The 15,353-nt window shown below is 46.4% G+C and overlaps 1 protein-coding gene across 1 annotated transcript in view; it reads right to left on the bottom strand.

The window, feature by feature from the left end:
* Nucleotides 1-15,353, bottom strand: part of LINGO1 (leucine rich repeat and Ig domain containing 1) — a 540,338-nt gene that overhangs the window by 344,933 nt on the left and 180,052 nt on the right. The window contains exon 2 of the mRNA XM_083630438.1: nucleotides 2,556-2,599. The gene's annotated coding sequence lies outside the window, so the exon portion shown is untranslated. The remainder of the gene's footprint in view (nucleotides 1-2,555; nucleotides 2,600-15,353) is intronic.

The following is a 15,353-nucleotide window of genomic DNA, read 5'->3' as shown; positions in this document are numbered from 1 at the left end:
GGCGGTGGTGGGGCAATCCACTGTGCACGGTGGCAGTGGGGCAAGTCCCCCATGTTGTGCCTTTTTGTCACCCCCAAGGGATGACACCCAGAGGGAGCCCCCCCTTCCTATGCCCCTGAACTTGGGGCCACCCAGGAAAGCTGAATCCTGGAAGATTCAGGGCACTGCACATCATTAAACCATGGAACTCCCTCCCACTGGAGGGGGTGATGGCCACCAACTTGGGTGGCTTTCATAGTGGCTTAGAGGATTTCATGAAGGATACAGGTATCAATGGCTACTAGACATAAAAGTCCTGTACGCTCTCCAGTACTGAAGGCAGTATGTCTTTGTAGATCAGTTGCTGGTAATCACAAGTGGGAGAGCATTGTTGCACTCAAGTCCTGTTTGCACTCAAGTCAGGCTCCCCAGGAGCATCTGAATAGCTACTATGAGAGCAGGATGGCTCTAAAAGAGGATCAGACCAATTAATAGAGGAGGAGCTGTGCTCTGACTCCACAGTTGGGGCAGCAAGGCTTCTGAGTACCAGTTGTTGGAAATCGCAGGAGAGGAGAGGGGTCTTGCTCTCAAATCCTGCTTGCTGGATTCCCAGAGGCATCTGGTTGGCCACTATGCAAACGGGATGTGGACTAGAAGGGCCATGGGCCTGATCCAGCAGGGCACCCTTTAAAGTCTGCATGTTCTCTTATCAGTACTGCAAGTTACTGGAGTCAGAAGGGACTTTTCATCACACATGAAAACAGACGTGAAATGAGACAAGTAGTTGTAGACCATGCCAAGGCCTTTCTCCTTTCCATTAAATTGCTATAGAGACCCAACCCAAATCGCTCACACAAGAGCTTGCACAAGATCTGCTAACATTGCAAACAAGAAGTAAATGAAACAGCAAGACTGTAGACTGTAGAAAACAAGCCAAAAAACTATAGCTCTGAAACAACCCTGTTGCTGTAAAGGTCACTGATAATGCCATCCACTCATCTGGCCCAGATATCATCCCTCTTTGGTCTTTCACATTTCTTTATAGGCTCCAAATGTCCTGCTTGTTCTTTATGTAAGCCACACACCTCCGTGAGCTCCTGAGGGCAAGTTTCTGCTCTGTTCTAGCTGGGTTAGATGCCTCACATCACCATCTGCCTTCTGAACTTTCAAGAAGGTGTGTCTGGATGCTGAGAATCCAAAGCCTTGGGGGCTGATCTTGGAGCTGACGAAACCCCCTTTTCATCCTGAATCACATCAGCATCTTAATTGAATTATCCATTTGACATCCTTCAAGATCTGCCAGTGCAGAGTGAGAAAGGCACATCCCATGGATGTAAAATAAACACATTGCAGAAAGTTTTGAATTGCATTCCATGTAAAGAATGATCCTCTGCATGTGCTGAGGGAATGAACTGCATAAGCAAAAAATGGTTTGTGGACTGTTGTTCCTTGTATGTTGCTTTGGGACTTTTTTTTAGTGAGACAAGTATTTCATATTCACAACAATCTCAACCAGCAAGTGGCAAACCACATTTTTAGAGCAGGACAACTGCACAACTTGTGACTCACGCAGGAATAATAATAATAATAATAATAATAATAATAATAATAATAATATCTTAAAAAATTTAAAAAAATTATACTCTGCCCATCTGGCTGGGTTTCCCCAGCCACTCTGGGCAGCTTCCAACCGAATATTAAAAACAGTACAGCATCAAACATTAAAAACTTCCCTAAACAGGGCTGCCTTCAGTTGTCTTTTAAAAGTAGGATAGTTGCTTATTGCCTTGACATCTGGTGGGAGGGTGTTCCACAGGGCAGGTGCCACTACCAAGAAGGCCCTCTGCCTGGTTCCCTGTAACCTCACTTCTCGCACTGAGGGAACCACCAGAAGACCCTTGGCGCTGGACCTCAGTGTCCAGGCTGAATGATGGGGGTGGAGACACTCCTTCAGATATACAGGGCCGAGGCCGTTTAGGGCTTTAAAGGTCAGCACCAACACTTTGAATTGTGCTTGGAAGCGTACTGGGAGCCAATGAAGGTCTTTCAGAAAGCCAAATTCAGCTCATTACTGTAGCTCAACAAGTGTACAAGAACCCTTTCATTGGTTTGTTAAGATTCTGATGGACCACCATATGTTGCTGGTGAGACACATTTGACTAGATTGGTGAGCAGTTTTGCAGACCTGGGTGCTGGTCACCACATAGAAAAAGATTGCTTTGATCTTACTAAGGCCTCATTCACACTATACATTTAAAGTGACATGATACAACTACAAACAATCATGGCTTCCCCCCCAAAAATTTGGATTGTTTGAGAGTCTCTTCACAGAGAATTTTTGGTGTTGTAGCTCTGTGAGGGGACTAGGAACCCCCTAACAACTTTCAGCACCCCTAACAAGCTCCAGCTCCCAGGATTCTTGCAAGGGAAGTGGAAGCCATGAGTGTTTAAAGCGGCGTAAGCATGCCCTAAATGCATGGTGTGAATGCGTCCTGAGATGTGTGATGAAGTTATTCAGGAGGGCAACACCAACACAAAATTGTAACTGGGAGAAGGAAACAGTCTATAGCACTTACTGATGACAGAAATCTGCCCAGGACCTTCTGTGTAGAGAAGAAATCTGTGAAAGAACAAAAGAGGGGAATGGATAAGGAAACAGCCCATTCACAGGATCAAACATTTCTCACCAACATTTTAGGAAAGGGGAGTGTCTCTCTATAGTTCTCCAAGTCTCAGAGCAGGGATATATGTGATAAACACAGAGGACCAGGCAGTGGCAAGCAGAGCTGGCCCACCTACATGGCAGGGGGAAGCACCTGTCACAGGCAGTGCAGGCGTAAGAGGCAGCACTCCTTCCAGCCACCACTTCCTCCACCACCACAACGCCCCTTTCACCAGTGAGAGGGAAGTGTTCTGGCATGCAGCGTTGCCACCCACCTTCCCTTGGGATTGAAAGATGAGCAGCAGGGCCAAGATTGGCAAGAAGGACTTTGTGGTCGAACTCCTTGTTTGATGCAGGAAATTTAGAGCTGGAACATGCACAGCTCAGCCTTGACTGGAAAACCTCCAGTGATAAAGAGGCCAGCAGTCCTCTGGGCCACGCAGTCCGTTGCCGAACTATGCTTACCATAAACCCAAACCTCCCCTATGTAAATTAAGCCTGTTAGAGTGAGTCCTAACCTCTGGGACATCAACAGGGAACAAGCTGCTGCCCTCTTCTGTGTGACAGCCCTTCATGTATTAGTCATGTGCCCTCTAAGTTATCTCCTCACTAGTTCCTTCAACCATTCCTCAACAGACTTCTTTTTCAATATCACGGATCCTCAGTGTTGCCCTCCTTTGAACCCGTTTGTCAGGGAACTGACATCGGAGCCAGAAGAGGAGGCAAGGCTCCCAGGCGATGCCGGAGAAGGGCCCAGCAGGGAGAGAGGGAACTCATCAGCTGGGGAAGGAAATCAGCGTAACACCAGGGATAAAGGGGGGCGGATGGGGGAATCGGAGAGGGGGCTCCAGGACTCTTCACCGGAGACCAGCGGGGAGAGCACAGGTACTCCGCTACCCACACCCACCCTGCGCAGAAGACTTCCGTGCAGGGAAAGTAGGCGTAGACTTGGCGTCAAAGAACTTCTTTGCTGGAAGAAGTTCAAGAAACGCCCACTGACGGATTCTGCTAGCGACTGAAACAGCCACAAAGTGAAGGGCCGTCCAGCCAGGAAAAGGTTTAACCAGGCAACATAGCCAGGAGTGGCGGCAACTTACGCACGAGCAACCCCATATAACCATTACACCGTTGTTAAGCTTTCAATGAATCCTCACCAAAAACACATTTGCAAAGCCCACTGCTTACTAAGAGGCAGGTGTGGCAAGGAATTATTAGAGGTTCAGGACCTTATGGCAGAATCCCAATGCATTATGGATTCCAGCTCCCATCAGCACTAGTGAGACTGGCCAACGGTCAGGGACAATAGGAGCTGCAGTCCAAAATCATGTGGCAGGTCACAGGTTTCCCCATCCCTGGACTACACAGTGACTAGACAGTTACAGAAGGACTGGCAAGTAATGCATATAATGTTGTGTATGCCTATGAATTATATTCTTGCTGACACTCAGGTCACTGCTGTAATGGCCCAAGTGTCCACTCCCATTTTAGTAATGTAGGCACAATGTATGTAACTAGAGCCATACGCAAAAGACCCCTCAAAAAATATTCACATGGTGGGTTCAGAAATTGGAGTGGGGCATTTCTCTGCATTCCTCCAGGGGGAGGAGAAATTATCCCACAGTTTCTGAGGGGGTGGGATTCACCATTAGCAACAGTACCAGGATTGTTTGGGTTGGGGGTGTCCCACAGTAGCAGCAGCAGCAGCAGCAGCAACCGGAGGGCATTTCCTGTTCTCTGCAATGCCCCAGACCTGAGATCATTTTGGGATTCAGGGCATTGTGTGGACATGGGGTGTAGGCAATGGCTGTTGCCCCACACAAACATGATGGACAATATTCAGAGAAAATTCTGCAAATTGGCCTTCTTGTGGGGTGGGATGAGGAAAAAAACCCTCATACATTTTTCCAGAAAAATGAGAACTTTAGATTCATGCACAAATCTGCATATATTGGTGTGCGTGTTTTTTAAAGCAATGTTCTCAGTTCTCTGTATGAATAAGACAACCTATTAGTCACCCACAATATGGTGCAATTGCCAAATGTTTCTGTTTTCCTGTACTAGCTGGGGTGGGGGGTGGGGAAGCAAGCAAAAAAAGGAAAAGAAAGTGTAGAAATATTTCTTTTAAAGCTCTAGAGAAGAAAAAATGTACTATAGTTAGAAAAGGCACTGTTGACAGCTTAAACTTTTACTCCTTTTTTATAGCTAAGGGTGTGTGTGATAATGACTAAGGTTCCCATCATAAGCCCATTTGCTTGAGAGTTTAAGGCAGAGAAACTTATGAATGGCGTGCTCAGGATTGCATTGTAAAAGGGTGACATGTTGGAGCAGGAATGAAGATGCAATGGGCCTCCAGACCTTTTTGGACTTCAACTCCCATGTGCCCCACGCCAGAAAGGCCAGTGATCAGGGATGATAGGGGTTGAAGTCCAACAACAGTGCAAGGGTCACTTCTTTCCCATCCCTGTGATAGGAGCCTATAGAACTAGAAATGGTAAAGTGGGGGGTCAACATGATGCCCCTCCAGATGTTATTGATCTTCAGCTTCCATCAATCTTGGCCATGGGTCATGTTGTCCCACAATGTCCATAGTGTCCCATGTGGACTCCCTTGTTGTAAAGAATGCGGGCAGGGATGATGGTCACACTCTCTCACAATACTATCCCTTGAGATTGCCCACTTAAATGGTTGGCTGTAGATTTAGATTAGAGGCAAAAAGCATTCCTTCAGACAATGCACAATTAATTAAAGAATTTGTTGCCCCATTTACAGTTTGGTGGTCAGGCATAACCGTGAAGTAGTAATGATCTTTTGATGATCTATTCATCGTGGTGGCTTTATGCAACCTCCATCTCCCATGTGTTGTGGAATATCAGTAACATGCAGTGGTGCCCCCCCCACTTGGATAGCTTTAAAGGGAGAGAGCCCAACTGTATTCCAGCTGCTTGGAATCCCAAGTGGGGAAAGTGCCATTACACTGATGTCCTGCCTCTGGGCTTCCATAGGTCGGTCCGTGTAGGAACAGGATGAATAAGTCTTGCACTCAATTCCTAGTTCTTCCCCAAAAGCATTTTCTGTTGAGTAATGCTGGTCCTGTCTGTGGGCTTCCCATAAGATTCTGGCCACTTTGGGAGCAGGAGAACATGGGACTAGATAAGCCTCTCATCTGATCCAGCAAGGCTATTAGGTTCCTAATCCTTTGTTGTCTTCAGGCCAAACTAAATTTTAACCAAATAGGTACATAATATTATGAGGCTTTAAAACAACAGCAACAACAGCAACAACAGCAACAACAACAACAAACACCTTTATCCCTCTCAATTAAAGAGGCTGTGAAATAGACTTCCTCTATACAAATTTGAGTCAGGAGAGTATGCTTGAGTTCTTACACACACACACACACACACACACACACACACAGAGAGAGAGAGAGAGAGAGAGAGAGAGAGAGAGAGAGACCCTTCCACTTTACTTAGCACCCATAACCTTAAAGTAGGATGCTATTTGTCACGGAAAGGAATGCCACTAGCCCTTTGAACTACTTGTGCCATTTCATGGTAGTCTTTGGTCAAGAAGTACATCCAATGTGGGATGAATGTCACTTAATGGGGAACATTCACATTGTCTCAGTGTTGCTCATGTCACTATTTTTCTCCTCCTGTTCTGCTCTCTCTCACAGCTCTTGGCTTCATTTGTTAGTGGCTATTGCTTCATTTGCCCACTGTCACAGAGCAAGTTGGTGAGTAAAACTCACAATTCAAAGCAGGGCCGTCTTAAGCATATCTGGTGCTGTGATGCAAAGATCCCTACGCCCCCCCCTTTTCCCCCCATTTCCCAGAGTTGTCGACCTTTTTTAAGGGGGGGGGGCAAAAGTTGTTGACCTTTTTTTTAGGGAGCTGACACCACGCTTACACACAAATGAAAATAAAATGAAATAAAATGAAAAGGCAGAAGAAAATCTAATGAAGTCCTCAATTCCAAAGCAAGACTCATTCAAGACTCAGCAGTTCTTCTAATTCATCCTCATGATTCAAATCACCACATATCAAAAAGTTAAAGCAATCACCAGTTTGTTGTTCTTTAAATAAACTAATAAAGGCACAGAGAATGAAGTTCCTGGCCAATTGGTGTTTAAGTACGAAGCGGACATTTTTAAATGTTGTGGGGGGGTGGGGGGGATAAAGCAGTGACATCCTGAACCTAAATAGGACCCAAAACTTGGGTCACAAAGGCTGCAGCCCTAACTGCACTTACCTGAGAGTAAGCACTGCTGAATCTAATAGGGCCTTACTTCTGAGTAGGCAGTAGCAAGACTGCAGCAAGAAACACAGTTGGGAATTAGGGCTGTTTTAAGTCTCAGCCAGAGGAAAATATAATATTGGAGATGAGGGAGAAAGGAATATGAATAGATTGGGGGGAGGGGGCTGACGAGAGACCAAAAACCACAGGTAGCAAGATAAGGCACACTTTCTGGGGAGCAAGTCTCGCACACAGTTGCTTGGGGCGAGGACTGCAGAGGGACCATAGTTGTGCGTGTGTGTTTTTCAGAAAAACGTAGAATTGGAAGGGACCCTGCAGGTCATCTAGCCCAACCCCCTGCAATGCTTTTTAGCTTGCATTGATCTCAGAAACCTTCAGTGCCTTTTTTTTTAGTTGGATAGGCAATTAACAGGCTTGTTTCACAAATAAGGGAGAAGGAGGGTTGCTGGCTTGGTTTGGTTTGCCTTTGTTCTAGTTTCTAGCATGTGCTTAATGCCGTAGTTTCAGGCTGTGAGCCACCCTGATATCTATGGGTGGAGGGCAGCAGTAGTAGTAATGGTGATGATATTTTTCGCAGGGCTTGGAGTGAGTGGGTGATGGCCAGCTGCTGGAATGAATGGGGTCGGTGCTAAATGGTCTGGCTTGCTTTACAATCCTAGGGACCCTGTTGGGAGGGCGGAGAAGGAGCCCACCCCCCCAAGAAGAAGAAGAAGAAGAGCGATGGGAGGAAGCTTCCCTTCCTCGGGATAGAGTTGCCCGTAACATTAAACACAGGGCACGATTCCAGGGAGAGAAAGAAACCAGGGCAGCGGCTGCTGCTACTCATGGCTGGGGCTCAATGTAGCTGAACAGGACGGGCAGGGGGACCCTGCAAGTAGGGCTGCAAATCCAGCTAGGAGGCTCCATAGCCAGAGAAAGAAAGGGGGCGAGTGGGGGGCCCTCTCTTCTTCTTCTATAATAATAATAATAATAATAATAATAATAATAATAATAATAATAATAATTTATTATTTATACCCCGCCCATCTGGCTGGGCTTCCCCAGCCACTCTGGGCGTCTTCCAAAAAAATATTAAAATCCTCTAATACATCAAACATTAAAAGCTTCCCTAAATAGGGCTGCCTTCAGATGTCTTCTAAAAGTCTGATAGTTATTGTTCTCTTTGACATCTGGTGGGAGGGCGTTCCACAGGACAGGTGCTACTACCGAGAAGGCCCTCTGCCTGGTTCCCTGTAACTTGGCTTCTTGCAGTGAGGGAACCGCCAGAAGGCCCTCGGCGCTGGATCTCAGTGTCCGGGCAAAACGATGGGGGTGGAGACGCTCCTTTAGGTATACTGGGCCGAGGCCATTTAGGGCTTTAAAGGTCAGCACCAACACTTTGAATTGTGCTCGGAAATGTACTGGGAGCCGCCTTCTTCTTCTTCTTCTTCTTCTTCTTCTTCTTCTTCTTCTTCTTCTTCTTCTTCCTTCATTCCTTCCTTCCTCCTCCTCCTCACACTCCGTTTCCCCCTCACAAATCACCTGCCCCCCTCTTCCCACAAGGCAGGCAGGCAAGAGAGAGAGAGAGAGAGAGAGAGAGAGAGAGAGAGTTGCACGCCAGCCAGCCATATAGTTGGCAGGGTGCAGCTTCCATCCTAAGCCCCTGCAGGGATCGCTCTCCTCCCACAGAGGCTTGGGAAGGAAGCTGCATGCCCACCAGCCATATGGTTGGCAAGGCACAGCTGGCAGGCCTGCAGGGAAAGGGGAGGCCACTGGCAAAGCCACGCAGCTCCCCCACTTGCTGGGGTGCCCCTGAGAGGCCCGCGCCCTGGCACAATGAACCGCTAAGCCCTATGGGAAAGACGCCTCTGGTTCAAAGCTGGAGCTAACTCTTTATTAGCAAAACATGATCTTCACAGATTTGGCTGTGAGCACTGAAACTCATGCTCTGTAGGTCCTACTCCATGAAAACAGTTACCAAGACTAAAAGTCCCCAACTCCCCACAGCCATCTTGGCCTCCTCTTCTCCAGGGCTTCTTGCAAGTGATCAGAGACTGCTCCTGCATGTGGCCTGTCTTTGCTCCTCCTGTTTCATACCTTTTCTGGTTCTGGGAGTCAGGGAGGGAGGGGGGTCCTCCCAGAAACTCTTCATTAGCCTGACTCATCTCTGCCACTCGGCCTCCCTCCTCCCACTCACCTGCTTCAGCTTCTGCCCCAGATTCTTGACTTCTCTCTGCCATAGACTCTCCCAACTCACTGAACTCTGTTACCCCTTCAGCTTCCAACACCTCCTCTTCCTAGTCTTCTCCCTCTTTCCCCTGAGACCACTCATTGTTGTCCCACCACCACTCCCCAGGCTCTGTGCCTTCTTTCAGATAATCCTAATCTCAGGGATGTGGGTTCAAACCCTTAGATGCTTATAATTATGACAGCCCCTGTAGCAGCTGGATTATACAACAGCTTGGGCAAATGAGGGCCACCAGCAGAACAAAATAAGTTACCAAACAGAAACTGAGATAATGGTTGGGGAACCAAACTGAGCATTTGAGGGGGCGGTTCTTTGATTGCACTAAATGTGCTACTTGAATATGGAGAACCATTGTTATTCTGTGTAGAATTACTTTAAATCAGGCATAGGCAAACTTGGCCCTCCAGATGTTTTGGGACTACAACTCCTAACAGGACCAGTGGTCAGAGATGATGGGAATTGTAGTCTCAAAATATGTGGAGGGCCGAGTTTGCCTATGCCTGCTTTAAATATTGTGCCACCTCCTGCTTTCAGCCAATGACACCACTCTGAATGGAGAACTATCTATTTGCAGTGCCAGCAGGGATCCAGCAGCCCTTCCTTCCCTTTCCAGTCCTCCCACATGAAGCCCAGTTGGCAGAGAGCCAGGGAAAGGGAGTGCACAGAGATGAGAGGGTGCCAAGAGATGCTTCCCCTGCCAGGTGGCAGTGTAATCATGTTAGTGCAAGGAAATAAACCTCTTTCTGTTCTGCTCTCCTTCCCTACCAGCCCTCCTCTTGTCTTCTAACACTGGGGCCCCGTTAAATTCATTAAAATTGATCTCCAACCAAAATGTAGGAGGTAAACTCAATATAATCAACTCACTCTCCCCGCTTGCTGGGAGAGAGAACACTTCTTTTTGCCCATGCAAAAAAAGGGAAATAAAGCTATGCAGACCCATCCATGATGCCTCTGTCTTCCAACCCTAGAAGCATTCCATTCATATCCTTCCCTGGCAGGCAGGTACATCCCCACCTCTCCTTGCCTCTAATTTCCCTTATTGATTTTCTAACTATTATGGTGAAGAGAAGAAAGCTCAGAAGAAAAAGAAAACAGAACAGTTCATTGTCTCCCTCTCCCCAACTTTGTACAGCAGAGAGAGAAGTTAGAAGGGGGTGGGGATCTGATCTTGCAAGGACACCAGCAAGATTGAAGCTAAGAGCCCAGCCTTCTTCTGTCTTACCTATCCTGCTCTTTTGGGACGCGGGTGGCGCTGTGGGTTAAACCACAGAGCCTAGGGCTTGCCGATCAGAAGGTTGGCAGTTTGAATCCCCACAATGGGGTGAGCTCCCGTTGCTTGGTCCCTGCTCCTGCCAACCTAGCAGTTCGAAAGCATGAAGTGCAAGTAGATAAACAGGTACCCCTCCGGCGGGAAGGTAAACGGCGTTTCCGTGCGCTGCTCTGGTTTGCCAGAAGCGGCTTTGTCATGCTGACCACATGACCCGGAAGCTGTACACCAGCTCCCTCAGCCAGTAAAGCGAAAGGAGCACCGCAACCCCAGAGTCAGTCACGACTGGACTTATCCGTCAGGGGTCCCTTTACCTTTTTATCCTGCTCTTTTAAGCCTCAGGGGTTTCAGGGGAAGCAGATAAAGTTTTGTCCACTCCAGTCAGGACCATGGACAGCTCTTCAGGAGGTTCAGCTAGTTTAGCTAGAAAAAACGCTGTCTAAGCCAAGGATCAAGATCAGCCGGTAGGACCTTCCATGCTGGTAGAGTAATTCCAATCACCCTTGTGAGAGTTGTTTGCAATCCTGTCCACACCAGGGCCATGGCTGATTCTGCAGCTGCATGCTCCTATGAGGCTATGGAACAGGAGAAGTGGCAGGTGAGCTATCCCCAGAGACTGATCGTCTGCTTGCCAATCCACTGCTGCATGGGAATTCTACATATTGGAAGGTGCTGTTATCTTGCATTCTATTTTCCATAAATATTAAAATTATTTATTTAGGTGAATGACTTAATTCCCTTTGGAATTTCCACAAACACTAGCCCCCTTGGTATCAGGTTTGATGCACCAGGAAGTATCTCTCTGATGCATGAAAGAAAGACCAGCCATTTCTGCCAGAAGCCCTTGTGCGTGTGTGTGCGCGCGCAAGAGGGGAGAGGGGGAGAGGGAGAGAAGGAAGGAACAGAGGAAGGACAATGCCCCCAAGTGAATGTTCAGTCCCACTGTATGAGCCACTCCATGTGCATCCATAATCCACATTCTGCCCCTGATCTACCTGCTTATGACTCCAGTTTCAATTACTGGGTTCTGACCCAGCTCCACCCATGACTTTCTGTCTCATTTCTGTTCCTAAATCACCAGTTTCTGCCTTGGCATTGCCTGCCTTGGCTGCTCCCCACACACTCTTCCTGCTTGGTGTTCTATGGACATCCATAGTACAGCAGGGATGGGGAACCGTGACCCTTCAAGTGTTGCTAGACTCCAGCTCCCATCGGTCTCAGTTACCATGGACAAGGACCGGACAGTAGGAGCTGTTGTTCAGCAATGCCTGGAGGGCCACAGATTACAAATTCCCCATCACTGCCTTACAGGTAGGACCTAGCAGAGGTGTGTTTACTGCCCCCTTCTTAAAGCCACCCATCCCTAAAGTATCTCATGTCCCCCTCCCTCTGCATAAGTAACTGTAATAACAGAATGCTAAAATTACGTAAGTGTTTGGTCTGATCCAGCAGGACTCTTCTTACATTGTTCAGAACAGGAAAAAGATTTTTTTTGCAAAAGGCTTGTACTGGAAGCCACAAAAAAGCTGTCCATTTTCACCTCCTCCTCTCAAGATGTTTCTGACTCATATATCACTCTATGCTAATCTATGTAAAGGAGCTACAGTGAATCTGGAAAACTATAAATAATAGTGGGGAGAAAAAGCCTCATAAATACAAGGGATGGTGGAATTTACAGCACCTTCCTGGGCGGCATCTCCAGGTGTTTCCTATTAAACCATTGAGCTTGTTTGCATAAGTATTCCTTAGACAATAAAGCATTCTTCACCATTACAGGACTGACTCCATAAAAAGAGGCTACAATGGGCCTGCTATATTCAATCAATCAGTTGTAAAGATGATTGACTGTTCTGTTCCATCATGAACTCCCCAGGGTTATTAGTGGTTGCTGCGCATGCCAGCAACAGCTTTTGCCAGCTGGGTCTGGGTTTGTTTGCTTGCTTCTCACACCATGGCTGGGGAAATAACTCTGAGCAGAACTTCATTGAAACTCCACGTTGTAGATCAATCTTCCCCAACCAAGTGCCCTCCAGATGTTGTTGGATTACAAGTCCCATCATCCCCAACCACTGGCCAAACTGGCTGGGGCTGATGGGGCTTGCAGCCCAAAGTGCTACTATTCTCGTGTTCTGTTTGTTAGCTTCCCAAAAGCATCTGATGGGCCACTGGGAGAACAAGATGCTGGACTAGATATAGGAATTTGGCCTGACCCACCAAGGCTCTTCTTATGTTCTTAAGCCTGTAATGGGATTTGGTATCACATGGGTTCTTTCCCCCTACACATACCTTGCTACTGATTTTAAATGTGGGCAAAGGCTGTTGATGACTGTTTTAGGCAGCAAACCTATACACACTTACCTGAACTCAGTGGGACTTACTTCTGAGTAGACATGGGAAGGATTGTGCTGTTAGCTTGTCTTTTTGCTGCTGGTATATTTCTACCCTTTCTAGTAGGTTTTCATTTTATTAAATCATGCATTGCTATTTTAATGATGTTGCAAGCTGCCTTAAAATGTGAGAGGTGGGATATAAATATTTTAAAATTAAACAACCCAATAACAACTACACACAAAGAACTCATACACATGAATTTTGAGCATGACTTTTTCAGCATGTGTAGAACAGCTACAGGTACAGTAAAAGACACACATGCACAGTTATCATGCATGATGACCTACACTTGGTTTGCACACAAATTTCTTGCTGCATTACAGCTCTCTGTAGATATTTGTGTAATCTTTGGGGAAAAGCTGTAGCTCAGTGGCAGAGAACATGCTTTGTATGCAAAAAGTGTTAAGTTCAGTCCCTGACATCTCCAAGTCAGGCTGAGAAAGACTCCTGTCTGAAAGCCTGGAGGCAATGCTGAGCCAGGCAAATAAGTGGCCTGATTCCATAAGACACGGCAACGAAAGGTGCTCTTTTTGGCAACCATCACAGATCTACAGTAAACTGGTTTAGAGGGCTGCCCAAAGGGGAACTCTGGAAGCCATAATTTGTGGAGGGAGTCTGGTTTGGGGAGGGAGTCTAACAGTGCAAGCTCTAGGTTCTTTGTGGGAAGAACTTGAGCATGACATCATCGGTGGGCCTCCTTCTCTGAGTGTTCCCACTTCTTCCCCATCACTATCAGTGCCACTGGCAAGTTATTTGACCTCACTCTGAGCCAATGAAACTGAATGTTGGAAGGATCAGGACAGACAAAAGACAGTACTTCTTCACACAACACATGGTTAAACCATGCCATTTTTTGCTCAAGAGGGAGTGGTGCCCATCAGCCTTGGTGGCTTTAAAAGAGGATTAGACAAATTCATGGAGAAGAAGGTTCTCAGTGGTTACCGGCCACAACGGAATGTTCTCCTTACAGTGTTGCAGGCTTGCTGGGAATAAAAAAATGCATTCATGCTCTGCTTTCAGGCTTCCCAAAGGCATCTGGCTGGCCTCTGGGAGGACAAGGATGCCGACCTAGATGAGCTTTTCGCTTGTTCCAACTGGAATCTTCTTATGGGTTCAATTCACACAAAAGCCCAGATGTAGATCACAAAACAAGTATGGGATGCCTCTCCATCTGTTTACTTTTGTCACAGCTCCCATGTTTGCAGAAGGCAGTGACAGTGAGGATCATGTGGTCTCTGAAGATCACAAATGCCCCACTGCAGGAGGGTACAGTTCAGCAGTTGCCCAACAATGCCAGTCCCTGACATTAAGAACCTAGCAGTGCCCTGCTGGATCAGACGAAGCATCCATTTCGCAACCCATTTGCAATATCCTGGTCCCAACAATAGTCAGCCAGATTCTTCTAGAAAGCCCACAAATAGTGCAGGAAGGAACATACAGTGGTACCTTGGTTCTCAAACACCTTGGTATTCAAACACCTTGGTTCCCAAATGCCGAAAACCTGGAAGTAAGTGTTCTGGTTTTCGAATGTTTTTTGGAAGCCCAATGTCCAATGCAGCTGTCGGCTATTGTTTCTGGGGCGCCTGCAACAATCAGAAGCTGCACCTTGGTTTTCAAACATTTCTGAAGTCAAATGCTTTTGTTTTTGCTATTTATTTTGTGTTTTTGTGGCTTTTTCGGTTAATTTGTTTTTGTTACTGTGTGGAACCCAGTTTAGCTACTGTCTTATTTATTTTATAGTACAGTACATTGATTAATGCTTTCATTTTATGGATCAATGGTCTCATTAGATCAGGCATAGGCAAACTCGGCCCTCCAGATGTTTTGGGACTACAACTCCCATCATCCCTGACCATTGGTCCTGTTAGCTGGGGATGATGGGAGTTGTAGTCCCAAAACATCTGGAGGGCCGAGTTTGCCTATGTCTGCATTAGATACTAAAAGTCATGTTAAATTGCCATTTATGGGGTTGTTTTAAAAAGTCTGGGATGGATTAATCCATTTTGCATTACTTCTATAGGAAATTGCGCCTTGGTTTTGGAATGTTTTGGTTTTGGAACAGACTTCCAGAAGGGATTAAGTTTGAGAACCAAGGGACCACTGTATCAGCATTTGGCTCCTGAAACAAATTATGCAAAATTAAGCAGGTTAACATGGACATGCTGTTATCCAAGATGACTGAATTAGATTTTTTTTCCTTTAGGGTAGAGTTAACACAATTAAAATGAACACTTTACCTCATTTGATTTATTTAATTAGAGGCCTGCAAGTAACTGCCCCAATTATCTGTTTCAACAAAATAACTCCAATGCTCAGCAATTTTCTGTGGGGTGATAAATTAACATGTCACTCATGTTCCAGAACTATGCTTGTCAGCAGAGGGACAAAAAGGGGGCAGGCAGCTTTCCATTTCCCTAACCTTGCCACTTATCATGCAGCCTTTTTATGTTTACAAGCTCTTAGGTGGAAGCCAAATCGCCTCTTTTAAGCAAGTGAGATGGATTCATTTCAAAATTATCCATCTACAGCTGTTGCATCAGAGCTATGTCTAAACACACATACACAAAAGA

Source organism: Podarcis filfolensis (genome assembly GCF_964270895.1).
Source record: "Podarcis filfolensis genome assembly, chromosome: 9".
Classification (NCBI taxonomy): domain Eukaryota; kingdom Metazoa; phylum Chordata; class Lepidosauria; order Squamata; family Lacertidae; genus Podarcis; species Podarcis filfolensis.
Note: the sequence above shows the minus strand (reverse complement) of the source record. Positions and strands in the feature narration are given on the sequence as shown.